Source organism: Chiloscyllium plagiosum, chromosome 4, assembly GCF_004010195.1.
Source record: "Chiloscyllium plagiosum isolate BGI_BamShark_2017 chromosome 4, ASM401019v2, whole genome shotgun sequence".
Classification (NCBI taxonomy): Eukaryota; Metazoa; Chordata; class Chondrichthyes; order Orectolobiformes; family Hemiscylliidae; genus Chiloscyllium; species Chiloscyllium plagiosum.
Window position 1 is genome coordinate 127,073,352 of NC_057713.1, and position 16,506 is coordinate 127,089,857.

At 38.8% G+C, this 16,506-nt stretch overlaps 1 protein-coding gene across 6 annotated transcripts in view; it reads left to right on the forward strand.

Moving 5' to 3' along the window:
* stau2 (staufen double-stranded RNA binding protein 2) overlaps positions 1 to 16,506 on the forward strand; it is a 362,332-nt gene that overhangs the window by 245,331 nt on the left and 100,495 nt on the right. Inside the window, exons 13-14 of one of the 6 annotated variants that reach the window (XR_006311521.1) lie at positions 4,966 to 5,085; positions 11,478 to 11,662. The exons of 4 other annotated variants lie outside the window; for them this stretch is intronic. The gene's annotated coding sequence lies outside the window, so the exon portion shown is untranslated. The remainder of the gene's footprint in view (positions 1 to 4,965; positions 5,086 to 11,477; positions 11,663 to 16,506) is intronic. One more of the 6 variants, XR_006311520.1, reaches the window with a different exon arrangement.

The following is a 16,506-nucleotide window of genomic DNA, read 5'->3' on the forward strand; positions in this document are numbered from 1 at the left end:
TGATTTGATTTGAAAGGAATTTGGTTGGGTAACTGAAATAAATAAACTCACTGGATTTTGGGCATACATTGGGAAAATTAGATAGATTGGATTGTTCTACAAAATGTCAGCATAGACAAAAATGTCCTTTTCTTTACTGCTATAATTCTTTTCTCGGAGTCAGTTTAACTCAGTCAGTTGGGCAGCTGATTTGAGATGCAGAGTGATGCTAACAGTCAGTGTTAATTTCCCACACTGGCTGAGGTTACCTTGATGGATTCTCCTTCTCAACCTTTCCCGTTGCCTGAGGCGTGGTGATCCTCAGGTTAAACCTCTACTATTCTTCTCTCTCTCCGTAATGAGAAAGCAGCCTTATGATCTGGTAAAGCCCTGGTGACTTTGCCTTTGCCGTTATCCTTTTGTACAAGTGCATGTGCAGGCATGTGTGAGAAAAGGATTAACTGTGACTATTATGTACTCCATAAATAATTAGGTTGTCAAAATTAACTTACATGCTTAAACTTGAATAGTAATAAAGTTTAAAATCACAGAACACCAGGTTATAGTCCAACAGGTTTATGTGGAAGTACTAGCCTTCAGAGCATTCCTCCTTCAGCAGGTAACTAGCGGGGCAGGATCATAAGACACAGAATTTATAGCTAAAGGTCACAGTGTCATGCAATTAAAATGAATTATTGAACTAACCTAGACTTAACAGCAATCTAGGTTTGTTCAATATATCATTTTAATTGCATGACTGTTTTGTTATGGGAGACCAATGCATGCTTGATTCCACCTGCATATGGAAACAGCTTGGAGGCAGCTTCGGTGGCTGCTAAATGGCTAAAGAGTTTGGTTAAAAGGCCCAAATTGGTGATATGGAATTTTGTCCAGTTGTAATGAAAGTAGTTAGGACTTTTAGCCATCATCCTGTGCAGACATGAAAAGATTTTTCACCCTGTATGTGCATCATATAGGACTTAAAAATCGATGCTTATTTGACAATGCTAGCCTATTTACCAGTATCACCCAAATGATGCATGGACTTTTGCACTGCAACTCTGTTTCATGGTGTTTTAGATCTGTCACCAATGCATGAATCTGTAGGCATTGAAATTATGAACATAATAACTGACAAGTTGAGTTCTGTTTTTAAAAACTCCATGTTTGTCCAAATCGATGATGTTGCCATGACATCAACTCTAGGTTCAGCTCTTGCAAACATCTTTGACAGATTCCATGAAACATGTGTTTTTGATGGAATGATACCTAACCTCCTACCCATTACATGTTTTCAATGCGTAGGTGATACATTCGAATCTGCAATTGCATGTAATAATTTTCTTGAATTTCTTAATGAGATCTATCCTGCACTTAAATTCACTTTTGAAATTAAGTAGTCAAATAAACTTCATTTCCTTGATGCGCTCATTGGGAAATCTGCATAGGGGTTTTCTACTACTTACTTTCACTTGTCAATATGTGCATTGGCATTCCTACAGTACCACATATTGTAAGGTTAGACTTATCAGCAACCTCATGAATAAGGACCAAGCTATTTGCTAAACAGGTAAGCCATTTTTTTAATTAACTCTTGGGACATGGGCTTCACTGGCTGGCCAGCATTTTATTGCCTGTCCTCTTTAGCCTGGAGAAGGTAGTGGTGAATTGCCTTCTTGATCTGCTGCAGTCCTCCTACTAAAGGTCGACCCCAATGTCCTTTGACAGGGAATACCAGCATTTTGACCAAGCAACAGTGAAGGAATGAATGATGTTCATGTAGGGTGCTTCAGTGCCATCCTGTGAGACAGTGGCTATCCTGATCTGTTCCTTTGTCATTGTTTATCATGCAAACACATGATCTGGCATAAGGCTATCTCTTTCTGCCCAGAAAAGTACCCACTCTACCTCAAACAAAATTGAGCAACTGATAAATAACAGCATTAGTTCATGATCATATACATGCAGCTACCACACTCAGTTTGATCTAGGACTCAATGTTGGTTGTTGATGCATAAGAAGGTCTGAATGTTCTTGCACAAATTTAATTTTGTTTGTAGTTTATAATTAAAATTTAATTGAAATCTACAGTTTAAGTTCTGAAGTTCCAAGACTTAGGGAGGGTCTTAAGAAAATCTCTATTCAAAGAGTTGTTGGACTTAACTAATCAAAGAAGCAGTTCTGACTAGTTCCTCTTTAACTGTTCAGCTCGGCCTTTCATGTTAGGAACATATAAACCAGTCAACTTAGTGTGACTTAGCACTTGAATGCAACTTACAATAGAGTGCTGGAGTTGGGTGATTACAGGAAGCAGAGAATAAGCATTACTGGTCTTTTTCAGGTTCATAAGTGGCACTGGGACCTCAGTTTTTTCCAGTTTATATAGATAAAATAATCAGAAAAGTAAAGAAATAAAAAGTCAAGGATTACAGATCACTGGAATAAATTGGAAAATAGCAAAATAAAAGATTCAGAACAACATTCCTTCAAACCCAGTCCAGACTGGCCACTAGCCTACAGATTGCATCAGATGTCACCTTGAGGCCAGAAGTCCATGCATGGCCAAAAGACCACCATGAGCCACACAAAACCTGGAGACCACCACGCCACGGTCAGAAGACTGCCATGCCAAGCCAGGAGACTGCCATGCGGAACCAGGTGACTGCCATGCTGAACCAGGCAACCACCATGCCAGGCCAGGAGACTGCCACGCTGAACCGGGTGACTGTCATATTGGGCTGGGAGACCGCCACACCGAACTGGGTGACCGCCATGCTGGGCTGGCTGACAACCATGCCAAGGCAGGAGATCATCACACTTGGCTGGGTGACTGCCACACTGGGCTGAGAAACCGCCATGCCGGGCCAGGTGATCACCACGCAGGACCGGGTGATACCCACGCCAGGCCAGGAGATCGCCACGCCAAGCCAAGAAGACGCCATGCTGAGACAGAAAGCCTGGGAGGAAGGAGGTTGTTCTTCAGTTATACAGAACATTGGTGAGAGCACATCTGGAGTTCTGTCCACCCGATTTAAGAAAGGGTGCTAATGTGTTAGAAACAGTTCAGAGAAGGTTTACCAGACCAACATCTGGAATGAATGGGATGGTTGTCTTATGAGGGCTTGTTTCATCTGAATTTAGAAGAGAAAGAAAGGCAACTTGATTGAAAGGTATAAGATCCTGAGGAATCTTATGGTGGATGGGGAGAGAATGAATCACCCTAATGGGAGAATCAAGAACTAGGAGTCACTATTTAAAAATAAGGCATTGTCCATTTAAAACAGATGAGGTGATTTTTTTTTCTCTCAGAGGATCATGAAACTTTAAAACTCTCATGCTGAAAAGATGATGGAAACAGACTCCTTGAACATTTTCAAGACAGACATAGATATATCCTTGGTAAGCAAGTGGGTGAAAAGTGATTAGTATTGTGGACTTGAAGTTAGAGTCAGATCAGCCATGATCTTATTACATGGCAGAGGAGGCTTGATGGGTGAAATGAACTACTCCTGTTGTTTTTGTTTGTATTTTAATTTTGTGCTCATTGATATGCACATTTTGGAATTGGGCCCTATTTCACACTGGACTCACTGTTAACTCCCAAGGCATCATCTCTACTGAAAGATGCTTCATTTTTAAATATAATTTATATAATTTATAACTCAGCTTAACCAATGCTCAATTTTTTAGTCACAGTTATCACAATTTTCCTGCATTAAGATGACTTTTGGTGTTAATCAACCACAGATGTCAAGTTGATTTGTTAAGTAAAGAAGATTCAGTTTCAATATTTGAAAATGTAGTACTTTGATTAGCAGAATGTTGTATTTTCAAGGCTGATTTGAGATACTTCTCTGTGATATAGTTGTTAACTTGTTATAATCTTCAGGATACATTATTTTCTATTCACTGCCAGTTTCATAGTTTTTGACCATGACCAATTCATTTTTAGACCACCTAAGCTGAAAACAGTGTGATTCACTGAGGAAGGAATTCATTTGTTTGATATTTGTCGTGAAATTGTAATTTAGCAAATGCAGTTTTTTCTACAGGAATTGAAGAAAGTATTTTCCAGTGTTTTCTCCATTAAAAAAAATAAATGGGTGTGAGTAGCTTATATCTATTCTTTAACATTAAAATATACTTGCTTAAAAGAAAATCAATGGAATAAATTTAATGTTTGGAGCTGAGAACATTGGGGTGATTCTATTAATAATTACGTTTTTTTCATTCTAAACTTTAAAAATTTTGGAAAGAATGAACAAAATAATTATTTGGTGAATAATATTGAAATAGCTAAAGATGGCTTCGAAAGGCAAATGGAATTTTATGCATTCTCTGTCAAATCAATACAAAGCAACAAATGAGAAAAATTAACTCAGGTGCTAAACCATATAGCATAAACTATAGCTAACCATATAGCTAAACCATAGAGAGTTGTACCATGGAAATGACAAGTAGAGATACTTAACCTATGTAATGTTGTATCAAAACTTAAGTACTCAGTCAAGTTCTGATCACTGAAACACAATATTCAGAGAACAGATAAGACTGATCCTTGATGTTGCAAAGTGAGTGATTAGAAATTTGGAGAAAAGACTTCTCAATCTTAAAAGGCAAAGGATGGTGACTTAATTAAGATACATAATAGGTAAAATTAATTGAAAAGAACTCAAAATAGCAGGGCACAGGACACCAATTCAAACTACTAAAAGGTAAATTTAGAACTGATATCGGGAAATTCTTTTGCACATAGAATGACCTTCTCAGTAGAGTAGTTGAGGCAAAACAACCTTAAATCATTTAACAGACATTTGGTCCCTATGATGGGAGGGCTGAAGGATCTTTCTAAGTGAATCAATTGGAAAGGATTGAATGACCTTCCTCATCTATGTTTATCTTGTAAATTTATGAACTCCTCCTCTCCCTTCCCCATCCTAAGCAACTGATTAGGCTTGAGTAAGTATGTTTCCTGTTATCTAATAGGGATCAACAATGGCCCACACCATGGACAGCTCTTTGGCCTAGAGTATCCCAATTCACCACCCAAAATATAGGAGGAGAGTGTGGAGGTAACGAAGCTGTGAAAGATGATTAAAAATAGAGGTAAACTTTTTATAAAACATTATTATGAAATTAGTAGGTTTTTTCTGTCATGTTATTTGATCAGATTATAATATTAAAACGTAATAATAAGCAGATACACTGTGTACTCTTATTTGTTACAATACTGATCTCGTAGATAAAGGAAATTGGCCAATTTTGTTGTAATCTTTTACAGCATAAAGAAATTTTGTATGATACCAATACAAATGAGGCTGTTTTAAATAAAAACATGATCGAACAGGCCATTTCTCAATGATTTACTTTCAGGTTAAAAATGAGAAGGTTAAGAAGATGAAAGAATAATTATCATAATTGTGTTAATATGTCAGCCAACACCTGTACAGCAGTTAACTTAATAAACAAGATTTTCTCATTGGAAACATCTGATTAGTGGACATAAAGTAAATATAATTTGATGTGTTACAAATATACCAGGAGGCATTCGATAAAGTGCCACATAAAATGTTATTGCACAAGCTAGGAGTTCACAATATTGGGGTAATGCATAAGCATGGGTTGAGGATTGGTTAATATACAGAAGGCAGAGTCAGGATTAAAGTCATTTTCAGGTTGGAAATATATAACTAATGGAGTGCCCCTGGGCCTCAATTACTTTCCATCTGTATTCATGACTTGCAGCAGAGGTGAGAATGTAATCTATCATATTTTCTGATGATACATCATTAGGTGACGGGGTGTGTTGTGAAGAGGACATAAAAAATCTGCAAGGGGAAAGAAATAGTTAAGTGAAGGGGCAAAATTTTGGCAGATGGAATTTAATTAGGAAAGTGTGAGGTTATGAATTTGGGTAAGAATGCTTAAAAGGCAGAGTACGCTTAAAGAGAGCAATTTAGAGAGTATTATTTTTTTGTGCATGAAACACAAGCAAACTAGCATGCAGGCACCAAACATAAGGTCACTAAATTTGCTGACGGCTCAGATTGGTAGGAAAGTGAGTTGTGAAGAATATATAAGGAGTCTACAAATGGCTATAAATTAGTTAAGTGGCAAAGATCTGATAAGTGGAGTACAATGTGAGAGTGTGTGAAGTTATCTATTTTATCAGAAAGAATAAAAAGGAGGCGTATAATCTAAATGGTGAGAGGTGGCAGAGCTCTGTGTGCAGCGAGTGAAGAGAGATCTGGGTGTCCTAATGCATGAATCGGAGAAGGTTAATATCAGGTACACAGAGTAGTCAGGAAAGCTAATAGAATGCTATGTTTTACTGTGAGGGGAATTGAGGCAAGAGTTGGGAGTTTATGTTTAAGTTACACAGAGCATTGGTGAGATGCATCTGGAATACTGTGTACAGTGTTGGTCACTGTATTTACCATGCATTGGAAACTGTTCACATGACGAGAATAACGCAGGGAATGAATAGATTACCTTATGAGGAAAGGCTAGATAGGCAAAGCTTGTATCCTATGGAGTTTAGGTAAGTCAGAGGTGACAATTGAAACTTATAAAATCCTGAGGGGATTTGGCAGTTTGGAAGTTGGAAGGATGTTGTGGGAGAATCTAGAACGCAAGGTCATAGTTTTAAAATAAGGGGCTGTCCAATTACGATAGAAATGAGGAAAAGGTTTTCTCTCCGAAGGTTGTGAGCCATTGGAATTTCCTTCCACAAAAGGTCGTGGATGCCGAATCTTTAATACTTCGTAGGCAGAGGTAGATGTATTCTTGTTTTCCATGAAAGATTATCAGAGGTATGCAAGAATGTAGAGTTGAGATTAAAATCAGATCAGCCGCAATCTTATTTAATGCCAGAGCAGGCTCAAAGGGCTGGGTGATCTACTCTTACTACTTGTTTGTATATAGGTACAGCAAGGTGGCAAATAGAACTTTGGTCTTTATTGCTAGGAAATTGGAGTTTAACTGTACAAGATGTTTATGAGTACACATCTGGGGTACTGCATACAGTTTTGATCCTTGTATTTAAAAAGGGGTGTACTGGCATTGGAGGTAATTCAAAGGAGATCCATTGATTTGTCCCAAAGATGGAGAGGTTGATTTACAGTTAGACCATTTTCATTACAGTTTAGAAGAATGAAGTGTGATCTTATTAAAACACACAAGAATGGAAGGGCCTTGACAGGGTAAATGTTGAGAAGGCTTTTCCACAGGTTGGGAGAGTCTCAAACCAGGGTCACATTTACATCGTTAGGAGAAGCCAATTTAAAACTGGAATGTGAAGGAATTTCCCCTCTCAGAAAGCACTGAAAGTCTGAAATTCTCTGCTCCAGAATATTGTTGAGACTAGATCACCAAAAGGATTTAAAGAGGAGGTAGACAAATTTTTGAGCTTGAGACTGGCAGTGCTTCTCCAAGCGTGCAGGAGCCTTTTAAAGATGGTGCTGATACCATGGATGTCAGTCAGTTCTGGGATATCCGAGTTTAGCTAGTTCTTTGGTTACAGTGAATGGGAGAATCGGGTTAACATTGTATGAAAAGGATGCCATAAAAACATGGTGGGTAGTTAATGATGCAAATTTGGGCTAATAGCATGAAATGCTTGGACGGCCTCATGGAGGGAAACCCTCCAGGAAACTTTCCAAAACTGAAACTTAGCCAAGAAATGTAAGATTCAGCCCCATATTTTGTCAGGATGAGTTTATTGACTTCCCAATCATGCACTATTTAAGAGTTTTAAAGAGTAGGGGTTGAGCTGTCTTTTACTGAAGACTTGTGATGTGGTTTGGTGCCTTTTCTCCTTAATTCCATCACACACAGTGTCGTTAGGTTGTGGCAAGAGATAGTGATGATGTGAGGTGGAAATCCAGTTTTCTAGTGAAGTTCAGGTTGGCTTTTTCTGCTTTTCAGCAAGAGAACAGGTATTCTGTTGTTTGTTTATATCAGAGTAACTTTTGTCCTTGTTATCTGCGCTCGTATCTCAATGCTTTCATGTTTATTCACATACTCTTTGAGCCCAGCATTCTAAATAAGCTCTGCCAATTCAACAATGAGCCTTATATAATTATTAAATACAGTCAATGGATTGATTTGAGATAATGTGATGCTTGTGAAGATTTAGCACGTGAAATCTTTCTTGGGCTATGTTTGTGCTTGGTAATGATGTTTGAGATCAATTTGATGTAGGTTCTTGATAATTTAATGCACTTCTATTGCGCACTTCATAAACATTGTAAAGGCTCCTTAACTTGCACCACCATCACTGACTCAACAAGTGACAGATCCAACAAATGTTACCCAGGAATTTGTCCATACTGTTTAAATCAAGTTGTTCCTGTAAAACCTGGGGGTGTCGAGGGACATCAGCGTGCTAGTATTCAGGTGGGTGCCTCATCATGTATGGCCTGATTAATATGCATTTGGTAAATCCAACCCAGGCATCAGGATGTTGATAAGTCTCTTTTTGTGAGAGGTATGACAGATGTCGCTATATTTGGAATCGGCAGTTTTGGTACATTGATAAAACTAGAAGTAAAGGAATGTATTATAAAACTAGATGGTTCAGTGAAAACTTTTTATTTTCTTAGTCCCTTTCCATAAAAGGTGTAACTGATTAAAATTATTGATAATATAATGTGAAATTAATTGGATGTAGAATAACTAAGAAGCATCAGAAAATGTCATAATACATCTTTAAATACTAGCTTATTCCAGCCCAGTGTCAGTTCATACTGGTGAAAACTATTAATTGAAATAGTCTACTGTTCAAAAAGCATCAATCTTTTAGCTGTTGAAGGTTCAAGATAGTAGATGCACTTGGGGTGCATCTAGTTTGAGCTATTAGAGGACAAATAATTACTGTCAAGTTTTATAAATTGTTTCAAGTTACATAAGTAGTTGCGATCCAATGAAGAATATTTGTATCAAACACATGTTTTTTTGACATGATGATTGGGTAATATATCACTTATAAATGTGCAGTCCTTTATCCTTCTCTAATGATCTAGCAAGAAAACCTTTTAAATTGTGGATATTTTTCACACTCTCCTAGGACGTTTCACAGAGGGGTGACCACTAGAAATGTCTGATGGACATTATGTTAGTCGCTGTCCTGCTGGGATTAGTAAAATGCTAAATTTAGTGATCCTGCACACATCAAGGAACTCCTGCATTGCAGGAAATGGCTTAATGTCTAAGATTTTTAGGAATCTTTATTCTTTGTAGAATTAGGGAAGAATGATACCCTAGTTCTCTGTTAGCAACCAACTGCGTCTTGCTGATGTGCCTTTTTATTAATAGCCTCATTTCAAATTAGAGCCTGTACTCAAAAGAGTAGTATGTATCTTTGCCATAATTACATTCATTGCTTTGCTCAGAAAAGTGCAGTTTGATATATCTCATGTGGTTCTTCAGCCCAAACATCTATAATGCAGCAAATGTGCTGCAGCAGTAGATCAAATGACTGCCTCAAAAAAAAATCACACACACACCTTGTAGACTCCGTGAAATACAACCAAGACAGATAAGGTTATGGTTACAATGTTTTAGTCATCCCTCAAAAAGCAAATGTCTTCAACTTGGAACTGAAGAATAGTTAAATTCTCTGTACTTGCATACACATGACAGTAACGTTTAAATCAGATCAAATCCTGATTCAAGAGAAAAGAACAGAAAGAAGGAAAGAGGTAGTATAACATGAACATATGAATTAGAAACACAGTTAGATCATTTGGTCCTTCTAGCTTGCTCCACCATTCAACAGGATCAGGGCTGATTTGATTAAGGCCTTAAATCAACATTCCCATGTATTGCTGATAACTTTTGATTCCCTTGTTAATCAAGCATCTATCTGCTTCTGCTTTAAAATGGCCCTCCTTCCACTTTTCCCTGGGGAAGAGAGTTTGTAAAGTTCATGACCCCACCTAGGGGAATAAAAAAAAGTCTCTTCTCAGCCTTAAATGACACAGACTGTTCCTTGAATTTTATACTGCTTCCCATAGTCCTAGTCTCTTGTACAGGAGGAAACAAACTCCCAGTATCTACCCAATCAAGCCCCCTCAGGATTGTATATGTCTCAAAAAGATCACCTTTTGTTCTTCTGAACACCAATGGAAAGACATCCACCCTTTCCTTGTCAGGTAAATCCCCCATCCTAGGTATCTGTTACGTTTAGAAGCAGTTCAAACATATCTACGTTCTTAATCAAAAATCAGTACCTGATTCACTCTTTTTTAAAGTGGATTTAGATGATTTGGACTTAGGGAGCACAAAATCTGCGAGAATGACTCAAAGTAGGGGGTTTTGGCAAATGCAAGAACCTGTGAGGCTAGTCAAAATAGTGAAATTGCCATGTGGTAAGTGCAATTAATCTCAATGCATTGATGTTGTAGGGTCCAAATATGTAATTCTCTCAAAATGCTAATGCATGTAGATAAGCCATTAGAAAGCCCAACAGCTTTTGGATTTTATATATAGCAGCATAGAGTAGAAGATATATTGATAAACAGTGTTTAGAGTGCAGTTAGAATACTGTGTAGAGTTTTAGGTAGCACCCCATTATAGAAAGGACCTGAATGCCATGAGACCACACAATTTACCAGATTATAATATAATTATAGTTATGAGGAGAAACATGAGGTACAACGAATAGTTCTACAGATGCTGCGAAGGCCAAGATGAAGATTATTAAAATTAGACAAGTTTTGAGGAAGTGAGTAGAGAAAGACAGAATCCAATGTTCAATGTAGTCAGTTAGTACATTAGGGTCACAAATCTGTACTGAAGGACCCTTTTCCAGTTACGACATCCCAAAATTACATTTTTAAAATTCAGCTTCTCTAGACCAGAAAGTGGACAGTTTTGTTACCCAAAGGTGTTGGAAGATGTGGAGAAAAAGAACAAACTAACATAAGAACTAGGAGCACAAGCTGGCAATCCAATCCCTCAAGCCTGCTCTGCAATTTAATATTGGCTGATCTCACCTTGGCCTCAACTCCACTTTCTTGCCCCCTATCCATAACCCTTTAACCTATTACTAATGAAAAATCTGAGTATCTCCTGCTTAAGTTTGTTTAGTATCTGCATCCACGCACTCTGGGGTTATGAATTCTAGAGATGCACAAGGGAGCATGAACAATATCCAAAATTTAAAAGGATTTTTTTCAGTATTTGGTTATATAAAAGTGAAAGCTTTTATCTAAAACTATAGATCTTTACAGCACAGAAGAAGAGCATTCAGCTGAGCTTTGCTAGAACACTCCAAAATAATTCCATTGCTCTGCTTTCTTCACATGGTCTTACTTACAATATTTAACAATGATCTATCCATTACACGCTATAATTAATCTCTACAAAAGGAAATTTCTCACAACTTCCATATTCACTCTATTGAGAACCATCTTGATCTGTCATTTGTGTGTGATGCAAATGCTGAATGCTCACATTATTAAGGACCTATTCTGTTTATGATATTCCCCACATAGGGTCATTGGAACTGTGCCCAATGGATCTAACCACAGTAGGATTTATTGACACTTTGGCCGTGGTGCAATGAAAGAACAAAGGAATTGAGGAAGAACAAATGCACTAACAGTCCAGGGCCAGCGACTGCTGAACAGCCTCCACTTGGAGATCTCGTAGCTGAAGGTCCCTTCAGGGTGTAGAGGAGGTACAGTGTGCCTAGAGTCTATCGCCTTCAATGCCATTTCCTCTAAATGAGCCAGGTGCCTTGATGCTGCAGATGAGGTTGTCCCAGCACCAACTTTCCCTCTAAGCTCTGTACATGCACAACCTCACCAACATTCCACAGTCAGCGTACCGATGCAGATTTCAGCAATGATTTCCAGTTCTGGAATTCGCTGCTGCACATGGACCATGCACACCAGGACAACAAATTAGAGGGAATGCTGCCCAGGTCACTATCATCTGCTGGAGCAGGACTTGTAAACAGAAAGTGATGGTTGCAAATCCATCCCAATGACTGTCACGAGGATAGATCCACTATTTTTTAATGTAACTGGCTTTTCCCACTAGGGACCAGTGTGCGATCTCTCAATCATCAACACACAGTGTTTAAAGGCTATTTGTGCCAGATCACACCACTTCATCTTGTTACCCCATGATGGGATCAGTGCTGCAGCCTGCATGGTAGGCTTTGGCACCGTAACTAGATTCTCTCAACTATAGGGTGCTATAGATCACATACACTTCATGCTGACAGTGCCATACCATAATGTGACAGACTTCAACAATAGAAAACGCATACTTTAAGTAAATGTACAAATCATCGGTGATCATTGGCACCACATCTTAGAAGTCTTGTCCAGGTACCCTGGAAGCTGCCATGATGCCTATGTCTTTGAGAACTATCAGGTTCCTGCTTTATTTCAAGTTCCAATTCCTTTCAAGGATGGCTGTTGGGAGACAAGGGCTAGTCTCTGCACCCGTGGGTGATAACTCCATGACTCAAACCTTGGACTGAGGCCAAATATAGCTACAGTGCCGCTCATTCTTCCATTAGCGGCATAGAGCAATAGTTGACCTCCTGAAGATGAGGTTCCAATGCTTGGATAGGTTTAGGGGCACCTTGCAATACAGTTCAGACAAAGTCCTGGTTGCAAAGTCCTGGCATGCTGTGCTGTGCACAGCTGGAGCAAGGAAGGGTGGATGTGGTGGACAGTAAAGTCTACCAAAGAGGAAGATAAGGACTTTAAGCAGAAGGAGCATCACCTTTACCATGATAGAGTAGTGCAGCATTGAACATGACAAGCCAGACAGGACTTAATGCACACCTAGTTCCTATAAGTATAACACAAAAACAGAAATTGCTGGAAAAGCTCATCAGGTTTGGCAGCATCTATGGGCGAGAAATCAGAGTTAACGTTTTGGGTTGAGTGACCTGATGTTAATTCTGATTTCTCTCCACAGATCCTGCCAGAGCTGCTGAGCTTTACCAGCAATTTCAGTTTTTATTTCTGATTTACAGCATTCACAGTTCTTTGGTTCCAATATATATGAGTTGGGCGAGATCATCATTTATTAACTGTAAATTTATTGTTAAAAAGGCAGCAAGTCCTGTTTATTCCCAGAAACAAATGTGACTTTCTGGTTTCTTTTGCCTTCAATTTTCATGCTGTTCATTATCAACTGTTTGAAGGCTTTCCTGTGATGATCCCATACTGAACACTGATGTTTTGTTATACTGGCCATTAGGGGCTTGGGGAGTTTGGGGAGGAATGAGGGGCGTCTCATAGAGACTTATAAAATTCTAATAGGACCAGATAGGGTAGATGCAGAAGGGATGTTCCCAGTGATGGATGTATCCAAACCCAGGGGTCACAGTCTGAGGATTCGGGGTGGACCATTTAGGACAGAGATGAGAAGACATTTCTTCAGCCAAAGAGTGGTGATCCTGTGGAATTCATTATTACAGGAAGTTTCTAATGTCAATACATTGAATGTATTCAAAAAGTAGTTAAGTATAGCACTTGGGGCGAATGGGATCAAACATCATGGGGAGAAAGCAAGATTAGGCTATTGAGTTGGATGATCAGCCATGATCGTAATGAATGGCAGAGTAGGCTCAAAGGGCCAAATGGCCTCCTCCTGCTCCTATCTTCTATGTTTCTATATTTACATGTACTGTGAAGGAATATCCTTGGCTAGCAGATTTCACCTGATGTACAGCCATCCTTTAAATGTGGGCTGAGCAGCACAGTGATTTTGGGAATGGTTTGTACATAATGTACATAATTGTACATAATCAGTGGAGAGTTGTGTGAGGTAACTCCCTAGAGCTCACGGAGAGAATTCCTCCATGAAACTCCCCCAAATTGGTGTCCAATTGACTTTTGTAAAATTCAGCACATTGTTTCTACTGGTTGACAAGGGGGCATAGAGTCAAGGATATCTTTAAAGGGGGAAGTTGTAAGAAATCTTTTAATAGAAAGTGTGGAGGACTTTATCACAATTGATGCGAATACAATACAATGTAAAGAAAATAAGATGAATGTTTGAAAAGAAGGTATACAAAGGATATAGGGCAAAACAGAAAATTGAATTAAAGTGATTTGACTCCAACTGATTCACTACCAGTGATACAACTATGATGGGTGAATAATATTCTGTCCAGTGAATTATTGGATTCTATTGTCATATGAAAAATGTATGATTGCAAAAATAGTCTACATGCTTATGTGTTAAATGAGAAAGACTCACATTCAGCTATGATCCATTCCCTGGTGAACAGAACATCAACACTAACTGTACAGACTCATATTTAAAGAATGGCTACTTGGCTGAGTTGTTGAATACTGTTTCTGAATGTGGAACTGGACCCCAATAAGTGCCAGATTTCTTTGGAAGCTGAAGGCTAGAAAAGAGCAGATGGAGAGGAAAGTCACAACAGTTTATACGACGATGAACTTCTTTGCAGGCATTAATGAGGGAAATATTTAACATCAACTTTTGCCAAAATGGCGTAGAAGTTCAGTTATGGATATATTTCAGAGCTTCCGCCTTGCTGTTGACAATGCCAGAGGAAATGAGTTGAGCACAGCAACAGGAGAAAGCTGTTCAGCTACTTGAGTCTGTTCTGCTATCCAGTTAGATCATGGCTGAGCTGTGACTCAATTGAATTTATCCATCTTTGATTCATACCTCTTGGTATCTTTACTTACCAAGAATCTAAGCATCCTGACCTTGAAAATGTCTGTTAAACTTGGCAGGAATGCACTAGGATCATTTCTCCATTGCTCAGCTCTGGAAGTTTCTGGAATTTGTCATCCGGGAACAAGTGATTGAGCATGTGGGCAACAATGAACTGATTAGAAAAAGTCAGCAGTCTGAAGAAGGATCACTGAATCCAAAATGTTAACTCTGCTTTCTCTCCACACATGCTGCTAGATCTACTGAGTTTCTCCAGCAATTTTTGTTTTTGTTTCAGATTTCCTGCATCCACAGTTCTTTGCTTTTTTTGTCAAACTATTCTAATGGGGAGATAGTGTCTTATTTCAATTGTCCTTCATTTAAAAACTAAAGATTGTACTCCTGTATGCTGGCCTGTACCACCAAGCAAAGTAGATTTAATTGATCTTCCCTATCAAATCCTTTTGCCGTTTTAAACAGAGAGCAGAATTATGGTCCTTGCCAGCAGATTTGAATGTAGGGGTGAGGTTGTGGGCTATAAAATTCCCCGAGTGGCCTTTCTACCCACCCTAACCTATCTGAAATTCTGTGGTGACTAGGTAAGCCCTAGGGCCACTAGCTTGCCTCACCCCAATCAAGGCTTTTAATTGGACAATTGATGGTTACTTAACCACTGGACCCCACCCACTTGTAATTTGAGACTGGCAGGAAGTGGTCAAGGCGAATGTTTGGTAACTCCTATCAAGTCATTCTGCTTAGACCTCAGGCCAGATAGGGAACTAGGTAAGTGCAACCCTCATTGCCCCTCTTTTCTGATTGAGGCATTTCTGTGAATGATCTGCAACTGCCCTAGGCCCCAGATACTGACCCATTTCTCCTCCCTGGCCTTTTCAGATAGATGTATTTTGTGGAGTGTTATCAAACGATATCTGCTTAGATAAAATCCTTAGGCACTCCATGTTATTGACCCCCTCAGTATATTCAATAACATTTATTCAATACACTTGTTCTTTGTGAACCCATGCTGACTATCTCTAATCAGTTTACTATTGACCATGTGCTCAATCATTTGGTCCTGGATGACAGAGTCCAGAAGCTTTCCTGCCATGGATTGTAGATTGACAAATGTAGGCCATTTGGCCCGACAGGTCTGCTTTACCATTCGATGAGATTATGACCAATCAGATAATCCTCAACTTTGCCGTTTTCTCCATAACTCTTGATTCTCTCATTCTTTAAAAATCTATTCTAGTCTTGAATATACTTAACACGAAGTTTCTACAGCCCTTGTTACGGACCAGACTAGACCAGACCTTTCAAAATGTAATGAGAGGTAGTCTGGACCTAACGTTTTCTTATTTTGAAGGTAGATATGAGGGGCTGTGTACCTGAGTGCGATTTGATTGGTCAAACTACTCGTTGTCAAGTAAAACATAATTTATTCAAACGCTATGGTTAAGATACAACGAAAGAACGAGGAATTTGGATGGACTTAACTCTATTGGAAAACGTATCTGAATAATAAATTATTTTACAATTAAACAGTGATTGTTCCAATACAGTAATATCCCAAAAATCTACCCTTTTCAAAAGGCAAATTCAGGAAACAGAATAGTCTCACATGCAACTTCAGGAAAAAAACCATCCAGACAAAACCCAAAGAGAGAGTGTACCATCCAGGAGAGATTCACTGCCCTCCAATCCTGCTGAGACCCCAGAAACAACTGCTGCTGAAAAGAACCTGAAAAATCCTGGTGCTGTGAGAGCTCGACCCCACCATTTTGGGCTGCTTCTATTGTTTCAACTTTCTTTTAAAAAACCCAAAGACTCATAAGCTGTTTCCTCTAGTGATTTTGGTAGACTGCT